Here is a 19,160-nt window from a genome sequence, read left to right as displayed (position 1 = left end):
AGCTGTGCATTTGCTCCTAGCAAAAACATAAGAGTATTTGTGTGGTTCTATGGTGACCTAGTAATTCACCTTTTTTCCTATAAGGGTATCTACATTTAAAATGTGTGCGTGTTTGTGTTAATCGAGCTGTTTTGTGGCTTCCCTCAGGGCTTTTCCGCTAAAACCAAACCAACCAAACAAGAGCCAACTGATAGCTTAGCTATGGCAGATGGACACCTGAGTGCACTGTGCATAATTTGTGATAAAATCAGTAGGTGAATGATTATCTATTTTGCTTTCTTTTGTTGTTGTTGTTGTTGTTTCTGTTCTTTCATTTTCATCACTCCTACTGGATTAACAATTCCTGCTCTGTTACGAATAGCTGGTTTGGTAGCTTTTATGGATATGTTAAATGATATCGTTTTCACGATTTCTATCTCTTGATTGCGGTGGATTCACTACTACTACGAAACTGTTTAGATGCTGTGAAAATGGCGACCGTTTGTAGCGGAGCATGACAAATCTTAGAGTGCACGGAAACTTCCTGTATGAGGATGGTCTAAGTGGAACATACTAAGACCAAGCTTTATCGTTAGGTGCAGGGTTGTGAAATACTAATGAACTAAAAAGAAGATTCCTTACTAATATCTAACACTATTGGCCGAATTAATTGGGAGAAAATGATTTTTACTCAATTCTCCAATATTTGGGGTTTACGGCAAATCCAAAAAATTAGTTTTACATTTCTTACAAAAGAAATGTATAGGATTCGCTCAAACTTTGAAAACTTTTTCCGAGGCCCGGAGGGCCGAGTTTCATATACCAATCGACTCAGCTCGACAAATTGAGACAATGTCTGTATGTGTGTGTGTGTGTGTGTGTATGTGTGTATGTATGTATGTACAAAATGTCATGTAATTATCTCAGCAATGGCTTAACCGATCTTAATGAAACTAGTTTCAAATGAAAGGCCTAACGTTGCCATTTGACACTATTATTCTTGTTTTTCGATATGTTGTTTACTTTCTGAGATATAGGTCATTTTGTCAAAACATTGCAGGTTTTTAGTAAATAACTTTCAAACAAAGCAACGTTGTCCAACAAACTGCACATAATTAGAAACCTTGTAAAAATACCTTTCTATCAAGCTACATATTGTCAAAATCCGCTCACGAGCGACGGAGATATTAAACATTTTGTATTTGTATTCCTCGCTCACCAATTTTCACTAATTAAAAAGGAGACCGTTTCATATAGAGTATTGCTTTACTGATGTTTTAGGGGCAAAACTAAACCGATTTTGAACATCAGGGTATGAAAACACATCTACGTGATTCAAGGAATTCGATTTTGAAAACATTTTGTGAATTACCTATATAATAATTGAACTATTTCTCAAAAATCAATATGTAAGTTCACTACAAAAACAAAATAATGCGTTCATAGTGATTTTTTTTCTAGAGTTCATGTATTTATCCCTTGGATTAGGCGTTGCGTTCAATCGTGAAGTAAATATTGGATGGTATATAACTATACAGATCATCAAGTAATTCACCTAGTAGTGAGATAAGACTTCTCATACAATTATACTCGTGGCATCACCGAAAGAAACTGTATTTCTGAATCCCAAAACTCTAGCAAAAATTTAGCTCTTTGCAAAATTTAGATTATATTGGTTATGGCGCAAAAATTACTACTTACATTATTTATAATAAGGATGTAAGGAATCAATATATCGCATAATATATCTTTAAAAATAAGGTCTGGCATGGCCTCACATGCCCTCCCCATATCTATCTCACTCTCTCTCTTTCTTCATGTTGGTAACAACTGTCACGACTCACATCTATCTTGCTATTTCTCTATCCATTTCTAAGTTGTGTGATAAGATTCTCTGCTAATCTTTATTAATATTCAAGCTAATTTCATGTGTGCGATGTAATTGTGAAGGTTTGAGAAAACAAAACTATTTTTTGTCTGTTGCCCTATTATTTTCTTTGCATTTTAGTGTACAAGAGACTCGCGGAAACAAGTTTAATAATACATCCTACATGTCAAATAAAATATTTGTAGTCCGAGAAAATTTGCAAAATATTTTCCTTATGGGAAAACTATGACTATTTTCAAGGTGGAATTGGTATTTCGAAACGTTGCACTATGGGTAGACAGGTGACCATCGAAAACTACATCAACTCAAATTTATTTCTGTTTCATTCAAAGCTTGTATAAACACTATAATAAATGAAATTCATAGCTATCTCAGAAAAATATGTGGCTTAACTGGGAGGTGGGACATTCCACGTGCGATATTTCAACTCTTCGTATCTCTATTGAATTTTGAATAAAACATATGCTCAAATATGTCATGTGAAAACTGAGAACACCTTTTTGTGATGATATTATTGAAAATGCACATACTTTATATTGGTATGAGCTTTCATGAAAAATAACGGATCAAAGCCCAAAAATATCCACGAATTAGATCCGGGAAAAGAAGTCTCCTAAAGTCCCCACTCTCAATGGGGGATGCAAGTACAAGGTGTCTTCTAACTTATCCTCGTCCATATCTGCTCTATACTGAGTACACTTCAATTGAAGTTTCAATGGAAGTCACAATTAGTAGTGAGACATTGGATAATTCAGCACAGGTTTCGTTCAAGTTTTCCATATTGTACAAGTAAATTAGCGAGGATTGCAATCAGAGTTTATGCATTGGACAGATAGTTGATCTGACTACATTTTTGCCATCCTGACAGTTTGAACCATTTCTTTTTCACAGTATTGGATTGTACAGGGCTTATTTATCCATATTTCCTGAACGAGAATTCCGAACGAAACAATATGCAAGCTATAAGGATGACTGGAAAGAGACTGCATTATAATCAACTGAATGCACGCCTTTTATGCTATCGACATAGCCTAGACACTTCACACTATTTATTTTAATTCAAATGAAAACTTTGAAATATCTACTTGTCTCTTTTACAAATCGCATTCTCCATCTTTTGCTCTCTGTTCAAAGGGCTTTCGTGAGATTTTGTCTACTTTCCGAATCTGTAATAAGTTTTGATGCAGGCGTTAATTTGATAAAGTTATGACATATTTGTCGAATGATGATTCGTCAAATCGTTGTAAACGTCACGAAAGAATGTGTCATGTGACCTTGTCTCACTTTACTATATTCAACTGCGCGTTAAATTACTGGACCAGCAAATTCTATTCTGCACAATATTTTTCGGGAATATATGACCAAAAAGTAAACTTTGATTTCCAAAGCAAATTGAACATTCCAGGTTCCTGATAACTAATTAAGGTCTATCAATAATGTTGAAACACTAAATAATCTTAAAACGACGCCGTCAAGTAAAGAAGCGTAAAAACGAAAAGACTAAAACAAAAAAAGGATAGAAGCCCTAGAGATCCCATGGTATATTAATTAGCCTTTCCTCGGAAGATACAATTTTCAAAATCATTTCATAACTTTCTGATGTAATGGTTCTCAAATTCGTACAATCTGGATTATCTATTTTCTTATTTTATTCAAAAATGTTTTTTAACTTTAACTATAAATGATTATTGCATTTTAATTAATTGTTTCATGCAGCATCTTTTTATTAATTTTGTTAATCAGCGTTCACTTAATATACTTTATTCGTTTTATCATTTGGATTCACTCTGATCAGTTTATTCATTTCGTGCATTTTAGTCATATAATTCATTTCACTTATTTTATTCCCTGTTTTCATTCATTTCATACATTTTGTTTAAAATGAAGAACATTTTATTAACCTGACTATTTTTTCAGTTTTATTCATTTCATCCAAATAATGCTTCTGACACAATTTATTTTTTCTATAAATTTATAACCTTACAACATCGATTAATTTATCATTTCAATCAATGCATTTTCTTCTTTTTTATTCATTTTGTCAATTCACTTCATTTTATTTATTTGGTTCGTTTGTTTCATTTATTCATTTAATTTATTCTTTATTAATTTTAGTTTCTTAGTTCATTCCATTCATTTTATTCATTTGAACCCTTTAATTAAATTGATTCATTTAATTCTTTTGATTCATTTGCTTCACTTGATTCATTTGATTAATTTGACTAATTTGATTCATTTTATTCATTTAATTCAATTTGTTAGTTTGAGTCAATTCATTCTATTAATCTTATACTTATTTCTAAATATAGTCTAAATTTTCATTAATTAAGCTAATATAATTTGATTCGTGTATTTGATAATTTTGATTTACTACTTCGCATGAGTTCTGCAAACTAATGAATGATCCAACAGTGATATGTGTAAGAAATGTCTCATCTCACTGCTAGGTGGATTAAATCGGTTTTTTTTTATTAGTTTCCCTTAAATCAAGTGAACCTAGCTTAGGGGAAGAAATTTAATTAGGATTACAATATGCTATATTATTCGTTGGTAAAAAAAATTTTAGTAAAAAACTATGTTTTCCCCACTAAGGAGACAATTGTTTAAAACCACATTTGTGCATAAAAAGCAAAACACCTATAACTAAATTAGTTGTGGGCATACATTTCGAGTTCTTCCAGCAGAATCCGACACTAACTTAATGACAGGACTAAGCTAGCGCCAGAATCGGGCACTGGCGATCAGGTTTTATAGATATTTTCCAAGTGACCGGCTTCTCTTTTTTGCTCCGAGTAACCTTTTGGGTCCCATTTAGATCCCAGAGAAACTCTGAAATTTTTTAGCAAGATCGGTAAAACTATATTTTTGCGCTCACGGTTTAAAGTTTACATGGGATTTTGTATGGGGAAATCGTCTTTTGCAAAATAATTCTTCCAAGAGTCGCCCGTTACCTCCTAAAAATAATTAGATGTCTGATTTTTATAGAAAATTTGCCAAGGAAACAAAGTCTAGAAGACCACGAAACAATTTAATGCTTGTGGGAAAAGCTATTAAGTAAACACCGATTCATACCCTGAAGATTGATGAAAATTTCACTTTTCATAGCATCACTGCTGCTGAACGATCGAATTTTTTTCTTTCTCTTATTATGTTCAAACAAGCCTCAATTTATCCCTCAAAACTCTTGCTAAGTGGCCAAACAATGTAGATAAATGATTTAGACACATTAAGAGAAGATTAAAATAAAATTGCGTATAATTGGACAACCAACAGCAGTGGTGCTGGAAAATATGAATATTTTACCAATCGTCAGAGCATCAATCGGTTTCTTCTTAATAACTATTTTCTCAAACGTTAGATCGTTTCGTGGTTTTTGAGACCTACCCCATAGATAATCCTCCCGATTTTCCCACCGAGTAAATCGACTTGTGTCGGCACAATCGGCCGACTATACCACCAATTAATCGGTCGATTGTTGCACCGACCCTTATGGGACTTTAACATGGGAGTCTACCGACGCGACAACCGATTAAGTATAACCGACGTAATCTGTTGAAATCGGTCTATTTCAACCTACTAAACCGGTCGATTGCCTGGTAGGTTAAAACTGGAACCAAATTTACACAGGTTAAATCTGGCGATAAATATGCCGACGGATATTGTTTACCGACTAAACCAAACTTAGTCGGTTAACTAATCGGTCGACCTCGAAGCACCCGATTTAGTCGGTCAACTGTGAAATTTATGTACTGTCAAATTTTCTATTGGGTTTGTTTCTTTGTTAAATTTCCTATAAAAACCACATAACGATTTATTTTTAGGAAATAATGGCTGACTCCTGGAGGAATTAATTTGTGAAAGTTGATTTTCCCATAGAAAGAACCCATGTAAACTTTAAACAGTGGGCGCAAAAATATAGTTTCAGGGATCGAGCTAAGAATTTGCACAGTTGCTCTAGGACCCAAAGGTTACCTAAAAAGTAGCTCGGAGGTGGAATCTTTTCATTTTCAGAAAAATGACATTTTAAAAACGCTGCGGGTAAGACCGACACCCCAAAGGGGCAAGAGCAACCCCCTTTTGAACTTTCTTTTTGTCCAATTTTTTCCGTTAAAAATGTATTGTGTATGTGTGATAAAGTGCAATTATGTGTACATGAGTATGTGTGATGTAAACGCATGCTTTCTGTAGTTTCATCGCGTAGCAAGAGGGGAATTCGAATGCGTGGTTTTATGAATAAATGATGTTAAACGCATGGTTTATATTATGGTACGAGCTTTCTCAAGTAATTCTTTCGAGCTTTATTGCCACTTGTATAGCCATTCTAACGAGGAAGAGTTGTTCTGCACGCAGATTATTAACGCTGTTACTAGGACTCATTCACTTAGAAGTGACGCACGCTTCGTAGTAAGCTATTCGGTTCGTGTTGTGATTTTTCGGAATATCATTTCAAAATTTCAGATTATACTTTTCGTTTCTTTTTGTAATATTATTATGAATCACGTTCAATTTAATTCTTAATTTTTTTGTCGGCTTGGGACAATACTGATAAATAAATGCAAAAAACATAGTTTCCGTGTATTTCAATTATTAACATTACGTAATTATAGTATAATTGAAGACAACAAATATACCCAGTCGTTTGCATCGAATTAAGAACGAACCCAATCATCTAAACACCGTGTTGGTCTTACCCCACCCAAAAACTGTCGGTCTTACCCCAACAGCGCATATTTTTGTTAAATGCTCAATTAACAGTATTGAAATACTCAACCTTATCTTCAATACACACAAATAACGATATGGAGAGTAGAATAGAATGTGTGACAAAAAACGTGTCATTTTCAAAGCTTTTGTGTTATTAAAACCTTAAAATGTATCAACTAGAAATAACATCCAAAAGCGCATCAACTTTGCTTGCGCTTGTTTTGTTTATTTTGTTTACGTTTAATGAACCCATATGGCATCGATATGTATCGAAACCTAAAACAATCGTGCTAATAATGTCCTGTCATTATTGTATGATTTAAAATTTGATATCTGGGAAATGTCGGGGGGTGTCGGGCTTGCCCAGGGTGTCGGGCTTACCCCCAGTTCCCCATACGTGTGATATTGATTGTGTTTACAGTGGTTTGAAAACATGACCATGGAAAAATGTAAATAAATCGTAAACATTTTCGTATGATTATTTCACATCTTTCATGAAAAATTGAATCAAATTTGGTTGTTTCCCAAAAACATCAATGCCATGCGCAATGTTATAATATTAGCTCACCAATTGACAAACTGTGAGTTAGAGGCATTCTTATTATAAACACTCATAGTAATGGACTCGCGGATGTAAAAACCGCAAAATTGGCAACTAGAAAAACAAGCATGTTAAATTGGCATCACCCAAAAATGTACAAGCTCGAACGTGCTCGACTGTATTCGATCATCTGTTGTTATCGAAATAATTTTTTAAGTGGTTCAATATATGAATCAAAAGATACTGAGCAACAACAATTTAAGAAAAACAAAAAAAATCTTGAGCGTTTTTTCAAAAAGACATATCTGCAATGAGTTACTCTCTTTGTTTACTTTCTCTTTTGTTAATAATTCGGTCACTTTAACATTTAACCCTGAACTCTTTGCATAATATGCTAGTTAAAACCACCGTCTTTCGATCTGTACTGTAAAATAAGTGAAAAGTGTTATAATGACGCTGTAAAAATCGAAAGAGAAAATAAACAAAGAGAGTAACTCATTGCAGATATGTCTTTTTGAAAAAACGCTTATGAGATATCCAATTTCTTCAAAAACACAAAGTTGATAAAAAAGAGCATAAGTAAACTGCTTTTTATGCAGGTATATAGAACACAATACATACCTTTCTAAATAACATTGTAAAATACTAATACGAACATGAAAAGTGAAGCCTACTGTGAATAACAAAATACATTTTTTCAAGTAATAGGGGAATTGTGGGAAAAACCGACACTGTGGGTAAAACCGACACCTCACAACTTTTCATAGAAATCAAATTTTTATTCATTTCATAATGATACATTATTATTAGTACGTTTATTTAGAGCATTTCAAGAAAAAATGGATTTACGTTAGTGCGCCGAATCTCATAAAAATAAACAAAACATACGACAGCAGCGTTCAGACTCGTCTGGATGTTAAATTTCGTTGGTAGATTTTAAGGTTTTAACCGAACAAAAGCTTTTCAAATCATCACATTTTCAGTATCTATTATTATCGGCCTTTCCTATGATCAACTAGGTGCATTGAAGACGAGTTTGAGAAATTCAATATTTTTAATTGCTTTTATAAAAAAAAAATGTGCGCAGTTGGGGTAAAACCGGCACCTTATGGTAAGGATAAAACCGACACGCTGTTAAGATGGTTGTGTATACTTGCGATTTATTTAAAAATACTGGGGATCTTTGTGACATTTCAATTAGCCTATTAGAACACTATAGTATTAGCAGAAATAAACAGAAATACTTTTATTGTGTTTATTTCTTGTAAGTCACTTTAAAAATCAAAAATTGGAATTTTTGCTTATCTGATTCTATTAAAGCTTTTGCTATTTCTTCAAAAAGCTCATCAAACCGAATTTCTAGTGTTCTCTTGGTATGTCATAGACGAACTTCATCACAATGAGACAATGATCTTATGTATACCCCAATAGATCGTTGATGATCAGAGTCCGAAAAATCAAATCTGAAAAAGATAGTTTTACTAAGAAGTGTGTGTGTCACTTATAAGTGAATGAATCCTATTAGCAGAACGTAGAATGCTTGCAAATCTTCTCTTATGAAATAAAATGACACTGGAGGTTGCAATGATGTGCGCAAGGATTATTTGGAAATACTCATATCAATAAATAATCCTATAGCATAAAATACTCTTATTTATAGTACTACGCTTTCGAACTTTCTTCCCCTCACTACATGATGAAGCAATAAAAAGCACATATTTGCATCATACATACTCACACTTTATTAATCAGGCATATATCTCATTTTTAATAAAGATAAGTATTTTAATAAAGTGGAGAGAAAATAAATTAAAGGGGGTGTCGATCTTACCCCTATGGTGTGTCGGTTTTACCCGCAGTGCCTACAAAAAGTCACTTTGTTTTCCAAGTTTTACAACCAATAATTTTTAATGAAATTAATTTTTTGGAGCGTTGAAAAAATTAAGTCTTGTTAAGAATTTTCTGAAGAAGAATTCTGCATAAAAATCATGATTTTTTTGGTTTTGTGGCAACTTAGAAAAAGTGTTAAGCTTAAGGTGTCGGTTTTAACCATAATTCCCTTACTTGTTTTGCTTGATTGCATTGTATGGCGTCATGCTCGTTTGGCTCGGGATATTGACAGTTTGTTTGGCTCGATAAAAGTACTTTCTATGGTCTATTACTATGAGTGTCTATAATTCTTAGGCATTTGGTAACATACCGAATTCTGTGATATGAAGCCCCAAAAAGAGGTATTATCATATTCATCCCTAAAAAAGGCATAAAAAATGAAATCCATGCATTAAAGGGATAAGAGAAGATTGATGTGAATAAAATCAAAAACGACGCCAGTATACTATGGTCCCAAAGCTGTATTTAGGAAGACAAAACTGTTTGCGCCCAAACCGTTCATTTTAGACATAAAGCAATATTTGCAATATTTATAGTAGGGTGGCTCTTGAAAAATTGGTTTTCTATTAATATCTTTTTATGTATTAATTTCTCGCAAATACTTTGTTGTAGAAATTTTTAGATTTTTGCCGAAGCAATGATGTTTCTATCTCATTCGATTTTCAAAGCAAAAAAATCTTTTTTTTTTCGAAGATTGCAAATAAATGTTCAATCTTTTAATTTTATTTGAAAGATCGAAACTAATGCATTACTTTATGTCTTTATGATTTACTGAGGTAAACAATCTGTGGTCACGTCTTGCTTCGGAAGGGAAAAATAAAGCCATTCGTCCCCGTCCATGTGTTAATGGGCCGATACCCAGGTTCGAGATGGCGGAGTCACCACTTTTTACATTTAGAAAGCTACAAAACATACACTATTGAACGGCTGTGTACTGATAGTAAATATATTAATGTAGATAAAAACAATTCCATATTAACTTTTCAAGGGAACTAGTAAAAGCTACATACAAACTTTTGTTTTACTTATTTCTCTTAACTCGCTATAAATCTAACGTAGAAATATATTTGAAATTACTTCTACGGGGGGTAAAGATGTAGATTAACGTGGTTTTTTTTTCGTAAAATCCCTCTCTGCAGCGGAACAATGAACTAAACAAACTTGTTTGCAAAAAAAATCTCTTTAGTCCTTTTGAAAACTAATATTGAATTTTTAAGGGGCGGGGTCACATACAGCGTTGCCAATATTCCAGATTTATCTGGAATCTTCCAGATTTTCCGTAGACATCCAGTCAAGGCAAACATTTTGCTAGATTTTTAATTGTTTTTTGTTTTTTTCCAGATATTTGAAATTTTAAGTTACACTCCAGAATAACATTTCTAAAGATGAATTCGGTTCTCTGATTATCTCTTCTCGAATGTTTAATATTCACAGGTCAATTATGTTGCAGGGGAAAACAACTATTTCTCGGATATAACGACCTCTTCGATAAAATTCGAGTAACTCGCAATCAATAAAACAAAAATTTAAAGCATGGGAGTAGTTTTATTGCTAGCTATCATATATCGGATTTTCCAGACTCTTTCGAATGTGCCAAAATTCGATTCAAATCACTTGGCAACGTTGGTCACATATGAAGCAAGCTGGCGGGGTCTTGTTTCTCGGAATCGCGTTTTTAAATCTCATGAAATTTGTCCAAGGCGCTACAGTAGAGCGATCGTTATGAAAATTTTACTTGATGTATATCTAGGGTGTGAGAATGGTTGGTACTAGAATGAAGAGTAAATAATAAAAACCTTTTTTTGATAAAATAATTTATAAAAAAAATGGACGGTTAATATTTGTACTTTCCCACCTAGTGCAAAATTGTTACTCTAGTGCGGAATGAACAAGAGCATACTTGTCTTGTTGAATCTATTAAAAAAAACAATGAAAGTGTTCCAATATTTCATCGAGCAATCGTTTTGTAGTGTAGTGTAGTGTATATTCATTAAGGTTTAGTAAAAATTTGTCTAAAGTCATTAAAAATCTTCGGGTACAAGGAGAAGGAACCAACCTTATATTCTAAGGTGGAAGAACCGGGATTCAAATATTCAAGGGCTCTCTCGGGAATCAGTATCTAATGGTTCAGAGGCTACTATCCGTGTCAAGTAAAGGGTATTTGCTTTATCGTTTTTTTTGATTGAGGAAAACGCACGAAAAATCGTTGTTTTATTTTTATAATTTATGACCTATAATATGTTTTCAAATAATTTCAGATAAACGTCCACCGTGACTGCGTTTTATGAATCCCCTTTTGACGGTTCAATTTTGGTCATTTTTTTGAGAAATTCTGTACAAGGAGGAGACAGTTAATCGACAATGTCGTTTTTCGATAGAATTCGGATATCGAATATCGCCTTCAATAAATCGATGTCATTTTGACTCATCTTCTTTAGATAATAGGTCATCCAAATCTTGTATATCAACATTTAAAAGCTCATCACACTGAATACACAGTTTTATTTATTTATTTAATAACCTATACACAAAAAATGAGCTTCGCCTAAAACAAGATATTTTGGCAACTACTTGTGAAAAAATTGCATGCAAAATTCCTTACATTAGCATGATAAAACTGTAAAGAAAACTAATCAAATTTAAAAAAAAAACTAAATTGATATGTCAACTCAGTCAACAAAAAATCGCAATTGAACAAAAATGCTAAAAAACTCCCTTTATATTAAATTAGTTATTGGAGAGATGTTTCGAGTACCTCTCATCAGAATCCGACACTAACTTAGTGACAGGACTAAGTTAACGCCGGATTGACGCTAGCTCCAAAAAATTAAAACACAATTTGCATTTCAGAGCAAATCCCTAGTTCTACCTGATATCCCACAAGAAAAGGTTTTTGGATTAAAGACGATGAGAATTAATGAACCGAAAGTTGCTTTAACTTAGCAAGCCAATCCAATATGCACTATGCTATATTTCTCCTTAGTGGAGAAAATTTATGTAAAAAACTATTTTTTCTACGTTAAGGAAAAAATTATTTCAAACCAGATCACCACACCCTTTATATTGTTCGTAATATTAATTATTGCAGGTACACGTGAAGCATCATTAAAAACTGCTTATCGTGTCTAACCATCGGAACCGGGTTTTCGCGACAAAGTTGTAGGCTGATAATCAGCAACATCTCGTTGCTAATCGTGCAATGAACGCAAACCATACCGGATTCCGTGCTTTCCGAACGGGTCAATACAAAGTTCATCCATTGATTTCATTCCAATAATGAACTGTAACGTCCTTTCTGGGTGATGGTGTAATTACAAGCTTATCATCATCACGTTATTGAGGTTTGAGTTGGCTTTTAAAATATTACGCATTTGTGCAACTGGCGATCAGTGTTGGCGAGTTCGGCGGAATAAGCTGGATCAATGCCCTTCTGTTTAATAATCAATGCATCTAGGTAGCTACTAGCTGAGATGCACCGCATCTGGCTCGGGAAGGTCAATCGATTACCTACTTAGAACAGATGCACGTACTGTTGCGCATGCTACACCGCGCGTGCGAAGCGATTAGCGCTCGCTTGATATGTACTTTCTTGTTCAAAACATTGTATCTTCCAGAATGTTTGTAGTTCGGCGCTCAAATTATAATTTTAATATTGGTGTCTTTGCTTACTATTATAACAATGGATACTCAAATTTATATTTTGGATAATAAAGTGAATTTTGAATACTAATATTGCGTATGTTTGTTGCTTTTTGGTGCCATTGCTGTCCCATCACAGGGCGTCTTTTATGAAGTTGTCTTGCTCTGTTGCTATAATTGAAATATCTCGGAAAGTACTTCGAGCTTGATTCTGAAGTTTTTCGAAATCTTACCAACATTATTCTAAATATTCACAAAAAATGTTTGTCCTTAATTTTTAAACTTTATATTTGTATATATCGATTGCAGAAAACATAAGCTAAATAACAAAACCAATATTGTCAAAAATTTACGGTGAACTTACAGAGAAACGCAACTTTTATTATTTAAAAAAAATCACTACAAAAATTCACTAGTTATCAATTTATAAAAATTTTAATAGTTCATAAAATCACACTTTGAAAAAAAAATTATATTACATTAATAATATGACATATGATATTTATATGTGATAATGTGCCAATTCTTCTTCGCTAAAAATATTTAAAAAATTACAAAAATGGGTTATAAATTTAATGTTTAAAGACTCATACTTATTTTAATTGGAGATCTTTTTGGATACATAGTTTTGAACAAGAATGCCGAGCTATAGTAGAGTGACCCACTTGGCGGGATTCTATTTAAAAATCCATAAATCCGCCATTTTGTGGCATCGTTTAATGAAAATATTTTAAGGTGTGTTTGCAAATTATCCAAATTTTCAAAAAGGAAGGAATTTTATTTCGTTAAAAAAATCTCGAAAGCTACTTGTTTGCCTCTTTAGCTTTCTATCACAAAGCGTATAAAACAATAGAAATTGAACAGCTATTTATGTTTCCGGTTCATTACTGGCGCCTTTTCGAGACCTGATAAGCAAACGACTGCTTGGATTTGGTCCAACACTTGGCTGACGGGCTGACGTTTATTGACAGGCGCCGTCCTTACATAACCTCATGATTATTGTGAGAAACGGACTAATAAAGTGGTGGAAGCTTTTATTCTTCCGTCGTATCAGACCTGCGACGATTAGTACTTGTTATTTATTTATTCAGACTTTAACCGGGCCGTTTTGAAAATAATATCCATTTCAAAGATACAGTTTACTTTACAGTTCAAAACAGATAAAATAAATAAATAATCGAATATTATTTCTGTCGACTATTGTGGACGATCTGCTTTTCGCTTCTAGCGTTCATTTTCTTTCTTGGTGATGTGCAATGGTCAGGTTTACCCTCTACCGCTTGCTGATCATTCCGTCTGCCTTCTCTCTCGCTTATGTTTGTGTCCATGTCGTCGTCGCTTGAGCTTTGATTTTCGCTGTTACATATTTGATTCTTATTGTGTTTTCGAGTGAATCTGGTATAGCCGTCGTATTTCTTGTTTATTTTTTCCTAAGTATGTTAACTATTGGCTTGGGGATACCGTGGAATATTGTTTGTCCGGCATTTATTTTTTGGCAGGCGGTCTGTGGTGTATCAGCAAATGTCGAAGGCTGTTTGATAGTGTTGGTTGTAGTAGATGATTTTTCTTCAGTTGTTTTGACGCTGAGCTTACTGTAGTGTGCCATCTGGTTACACAACTGGCACATGGGCGTCTGCCCAGGGTATGTTTTTTTTTACAACGGAGAAGACCTTTATGTCCTAGCCCAGTACACGTGCTATTGGTAGGGTCCAATCTACCGCACGGGGTGCACTGGGGGCGTGTCGGACTCGAATGGTGACCAGCCATTAATACCGACTAAACTCCATTGGGCTCCGCCATCATTCCTCCCAGGAACTACCTCTCGGTATTACTTCTGGGGGGATGGCTGTACTAAATGTACTCATTCACTCTCACTCACGCGTTCATACATCCTGTATGAGGCTTACTTGGGTGCTCTCTCAATCGCACTTTGATTCACTCTCAAACACTCCCACATGAGGCTGACCTTTGTGCTCACCTTTTACGTTCCATGCGAGGCTGACTTGTGAGCTCACCTTACTCGTTCCTTGCTAGGCTTACTTTTGTGCTCGCCCCACCCATACCATGTGAGGCTGACTTGGGTGCTCACCCTATCACCTGATTCACTCTCAATCGTGCCACTCTATTGTACCTTTGTCACTCCCCCTGGCATCCCATGTGGGACATTTTTCTTAGGCCCCACTTCTGACATACCATGCGAGACTGACTTGGATGCTCACCCTTTCACTCCTCTGCCACGCCACGAGGCATCGATAGCTAAGTTCCAACATACTACGCTACGACCCTCCCGTCTTGGCATGAGGCAGTCCACTTATACGCCTATACACTCACTCTTCTGTCTTGCTTCGGGGTGGCTGGGTTTACCCCTTACGCGGTTGCCATTCGCTGCGCCAAACCTGCCTCGGCATGAACAGACCATTCACTCCCTTTTTTGCGCTTGGCCTTTTTTGCTCCTGCTAACCAATCACTAGTTAGCCGTGCCCGTCGTCTGTTGCTCGGTTCGCCAGATTACCTGTAGCCTACTGGCAATCTGGATGGTAGCAGCCGAGACTGCGTTCCACTTCTCCACCGATTGACACATCCGCTGAATAAGGGTATCAGGGGTTGTGTCCCAGCCACAGACGTCAAGCATTGCTCTTCTTTCGACGTCGAACCGATGACATACGAACAGTATGTGTTCGGCAGTTTCATCTACACCTGGGCAGTCCGGGCAGACTGGGACCTCCGCGTGCCCGAACCTGTGGAGGTACTGACGGAAACAGCCATGGCCTGACAGGAATTGTGTCAGGTGGAAGTGAACTTCCCCATGGGGTCTTCCCACCCAGCTCGATATGCTAGGTATCAGCCGGTGGGTCCACCTACCTTTCGAGGAGTTGTCCCACTCACGCTGCCATCTGGCGACCGAGGTCACCCTGGTGCGCTCGCGGGCTCCCCTATTTCCACGTAGCTCAAAGCACTCCTCATCTTCCCGAATGACCAGCCCGACTGGCATCATGCTCGCTATCACGCAGGATGCATCGTGTGATACCGTGCGGTAGGCAGATATCACTCTGAGGCACATCACGCGTTAGGTGCTCTCCAGATTCTGTAGGTAACTGGTTACCCTCAGTGCTCTTGACCATGACGGGCCGCCGTACCTGAGGATAGATACGGCAACGCCTGCCAGTAACCTACGCACACCTTTGAGCTGTTGGACATCATTCTCGATAGAGCCGCAACAGCAGTCGACGCTCTCTGGCACGTATAGTCGACATGGCTGCCGAAGGTCAGCTTGTCGTCTATAATGACTCCGAGAGACTTCAGACTTCGCTGTGAAGTGATCGCGACTTCTCCCACATGGATAACTGCATGTTGTGCCGACTTGCGGTTGTTGACGATAACTACCTCCGTCTTATGATGAGCGAGCTCCAGGCCTCTCGCGCTCATCCATTCCTCCACCGTGCTAATCGCGTGTTCTGCGGTTAGTTCTACCTCAGGAATTGACTCCCCGTAGACCTCCAAGGTTACGTCGTCGGCAAAGCCGACGATCTTGACCCCAGGAGGGAACTTCAGTCTCAGAACCCCGTCATACATGAGGTTCCATAGCACCGGGCCTAGAATCGAGCCCTGCGGGACTCCGGCGGTATTCGGAACCCTTTTCTGACCGGCATCGGTCTCGTATAGCAGTACGCGGTTTTGGAAGTAACTTTCCAGGATCCGGTACAGACCCACCGGTAGGCTAAGCCGGTGTAACGAGAGCGCGATGGCATCCCAGCTTGCGCTGTTGAATGCGTTCTTCACGTCAAGTGTCCCTAACGCACAGTATCGAATACCTCGCCTTTTTCGTTGGATCGCTATCTCGGCAGTATTTATCACTGAGTTGAGAGCGTCCACTGTGGACTTACCCTTCCGAAAGCCAAACTGGTTGCTTGACAGACCATCCGTACCTTCCGCGTACGGGGTGAGCCTGTTGAGGATGATCCTCTCAAGCAGTTTGCCAGTCGTGTCTATCAGACAGATTGGTCTGTACGCCGATGGGTCGCCTGGCGGCTTCCCGGGCTTCGGCAACAGCACCAGTTTCTGCCTTTTCCATCTATCGGGAAAACGGCACTCGTCAAGGCATCTCTGCATAGCTAGCCTGAACATGTTCGGGTTCGCTATGATCGCTGCCTTGAGAGCGTTGTTTGGAACTCCATCCGGCCCTGGAGCTTTGTTCATTGCTAGGGATTTAGCCACTGCGAGTAGTTCTTCATTCGTCACTGGAGCCACCATTTCGACCGTGCCCGCACTGTCTCGTAGTGCAGGTGGCCAGGGGCTTGTGGCTCGAGACGGGAAGAGTACTTCGATAATCGTTGCCAACCGGTCCGGAGACCGTTCTGGGGGTGAGGAGCCCCCTTTGGTCTTGGCCATCACAATCCGGTAGGCGTCACCCCACGGATTCGCGTTGGCACTCTCACACAGGTTGTCGAAACACGCTCTCTTGCTGCTTTTAATAGCCTTGTTAAGGGCTAATTTCGCAGCTCGAAACACTTCACGGCGGTTCTCTCTTGCATCCTCGGTGCGAGCTCTTTGCATCCTACGTCTAGCTCTGAGGCAGGCTGACCGTAGTGCTGCAATCTCGGCACTCCACCAGTATACCGGGCATCTACCGTTTCTTGGCAGTGTTTTTCTCGGCATAGTGGCGTCGCACGCGCGTGATAGAACAGCTACCAGCGCATCCCCGCTTAGACTGTCGGTGTTGGCCTCCAGTCCCAGGGCCGCGGTGAAAGCTTCGCTGTCGAAGTGATTGGACTTCCACCCGCGTACCTGACAGGGATCTCCCGCCCTCGGATGCTGCACACCATAGTTGATCTTAAAGCGGATTGCTAAATGGTCGCTATGGGTGTAGCCTTCGTCTACCCTCCATTCCATGCCTGGAGCCAGACTCGGGCTGGCAAAGGTCACATCAATCCACGCCTCCACTCCGTTTCTACGGAATGTACTAGCGGAGCCATTATTAGCTAGCACAGTATCGAGTTTCGCAAGCGCTTCCATTAGCGCTTGACCCCTGCTATTTGTACAGCGGCTGCCCCACTCCACTGCCCAAGCGTTAAAGTCTCCCGCTATTACTACCGGTTTCCGGCCCACTAGGTCCGACGAGAGCCTGTCGATCATCTGGTAGAACTGTTCTATTGGCCACCTTGGTGGGGCGTAGCGCTGCAATAGAACACACCATTGATCTTGGCAATCGCCACACCCTCGGCGGAGGGGTGTATTACCTCTTGAACCGGGAACCGTCCCGTTGTACAGATTGCCACCATTCCAGACCCGTCCGACACCCAATTGCCGTTGCCGGCAGGGATGCTGTACGGGTCTGATAAGAGGGCGACATCTGTCCTCGACTCCGAGACCGACTGCCACAGCAGCTGTTGGGCTGCTGCACAATGGTTAAGATTTAGCTGTGTGACGTTCACGGCTTCTTCTTATTTAACTCACCGAAGGGACACGAAGGTCCGCCCATAGCATGTTTATGGGCTTGCTTCTTAGCGGTGCAGATAAGGCACTTGTGTGCCTTAGTGCACCCCCGCTCTTTATGTCCCTCCTCGCCGCAGCGACGACAAAGTTTGCTCCTATCTATGCCTTTGCACTCGTATGCTTTGTGGCCGGACTCAAGGCACCGATAGCACCTATCCACTGAAGGCGGCTGGGGTATACTAATAGGACATACCGACCAGCCGATCTTCAGCTTCCCTTTCTCGGTTACCTTTTTAGCATCCGCCTTCAGTAGCCTGAGGTAGGCTACTTGGGTGCCAGAGGGTCCATCTCTCAATCGCACAGAGGCCCGCTCGATTGTGACGTCGCAATGCTCCTTAACGGCTGCGACGACGTCTTCTGCGGTCGTGAACTCGCCCAAGTGCTTGCACTGGAGAGTCGTTTCCGCACCTAGCGACCTGATTTGGGCGCCCTCACCAAGGACCTCTTGAGCCAAGGCCTTGTATACTGCACTAGATTGTGCGCCTCGCTTCAGCACCAGAAGCATCTCTCCCGTGTTGGTGCGTCTTACGCTACGCACATCCTGCCCAAGGGCCGAGAGGCTTTCGGCCGCCTTCATCGATTTTAGGACATCGGCGTATTTGTCCTTGTCGGTTTTTAACCACAAGGCTTCGCCTCTGTCCTTGGCCTTCTTCGCAGGCCACGGTACCTCCGGTGTCGGTGCCGGCTTTTTCTTGGTGACCAGCGTCCAGGGGTTTGAGCCCCCCTGCCCCGGTCGTGCCGGGTTGCTGGTACCATCGCTCTCCACAGCGAGGTCACTCTCGCCCTCGCTTACCTCGCCCAAACGGCGTTTGACCTTAACGGTTGCACGCCGAGTGGTGTCGGTTTTGGAACCCTCGCCTGGCGACTTCCTAGGGCGCTTCGCGTTCGATGCCGTCTTGCGATTGCCCTTGCCTTTTCCCTTCGAGGGGAACTCGGTTGCCGCTCCGATCGACGTGGCTGCTCCGTAGAAGGTAAAGGCCACTGTCTGTGAATCCGTCATTCGCTAGCGGAGTTTGCCCAGGGTAT

General features: G+C 39.1%; 1 protein-coding gene across 8 annotated transcripts in view; it reads left to right on the top strand.

The window, feature by feature from the left end:
- The window catches only part of LOC131685610 (serine-rich adhesin for platelets), a 331,716-nt gene that overhangs the window by 296,677 nt on the left and 15,879 nt on the right, over window positions 1-19,160 (top strand). The gene's annotated exons all lie outside the window — the stretch shown is intronic.

This window comes from Topomyia yanbarensis, chromosome 2, assembly GCF_030247195.1.
Source record: "Topomyia yanbarensis strain Yona2022 chromosome 2, ASM3024719v1, whole genome shotgun sequence".
Classification (NCBI taxonomy): Eukaryota; Metazoa; Arthropoda; class Insecta; order Diptera; family Culicidae; genus Topomyia; species Topomyia yanbarensis.
Note: the sequence above shows the minus strand (reverse complement) of the source record. Positions and strands in the feature narration are given on the sequence as shown.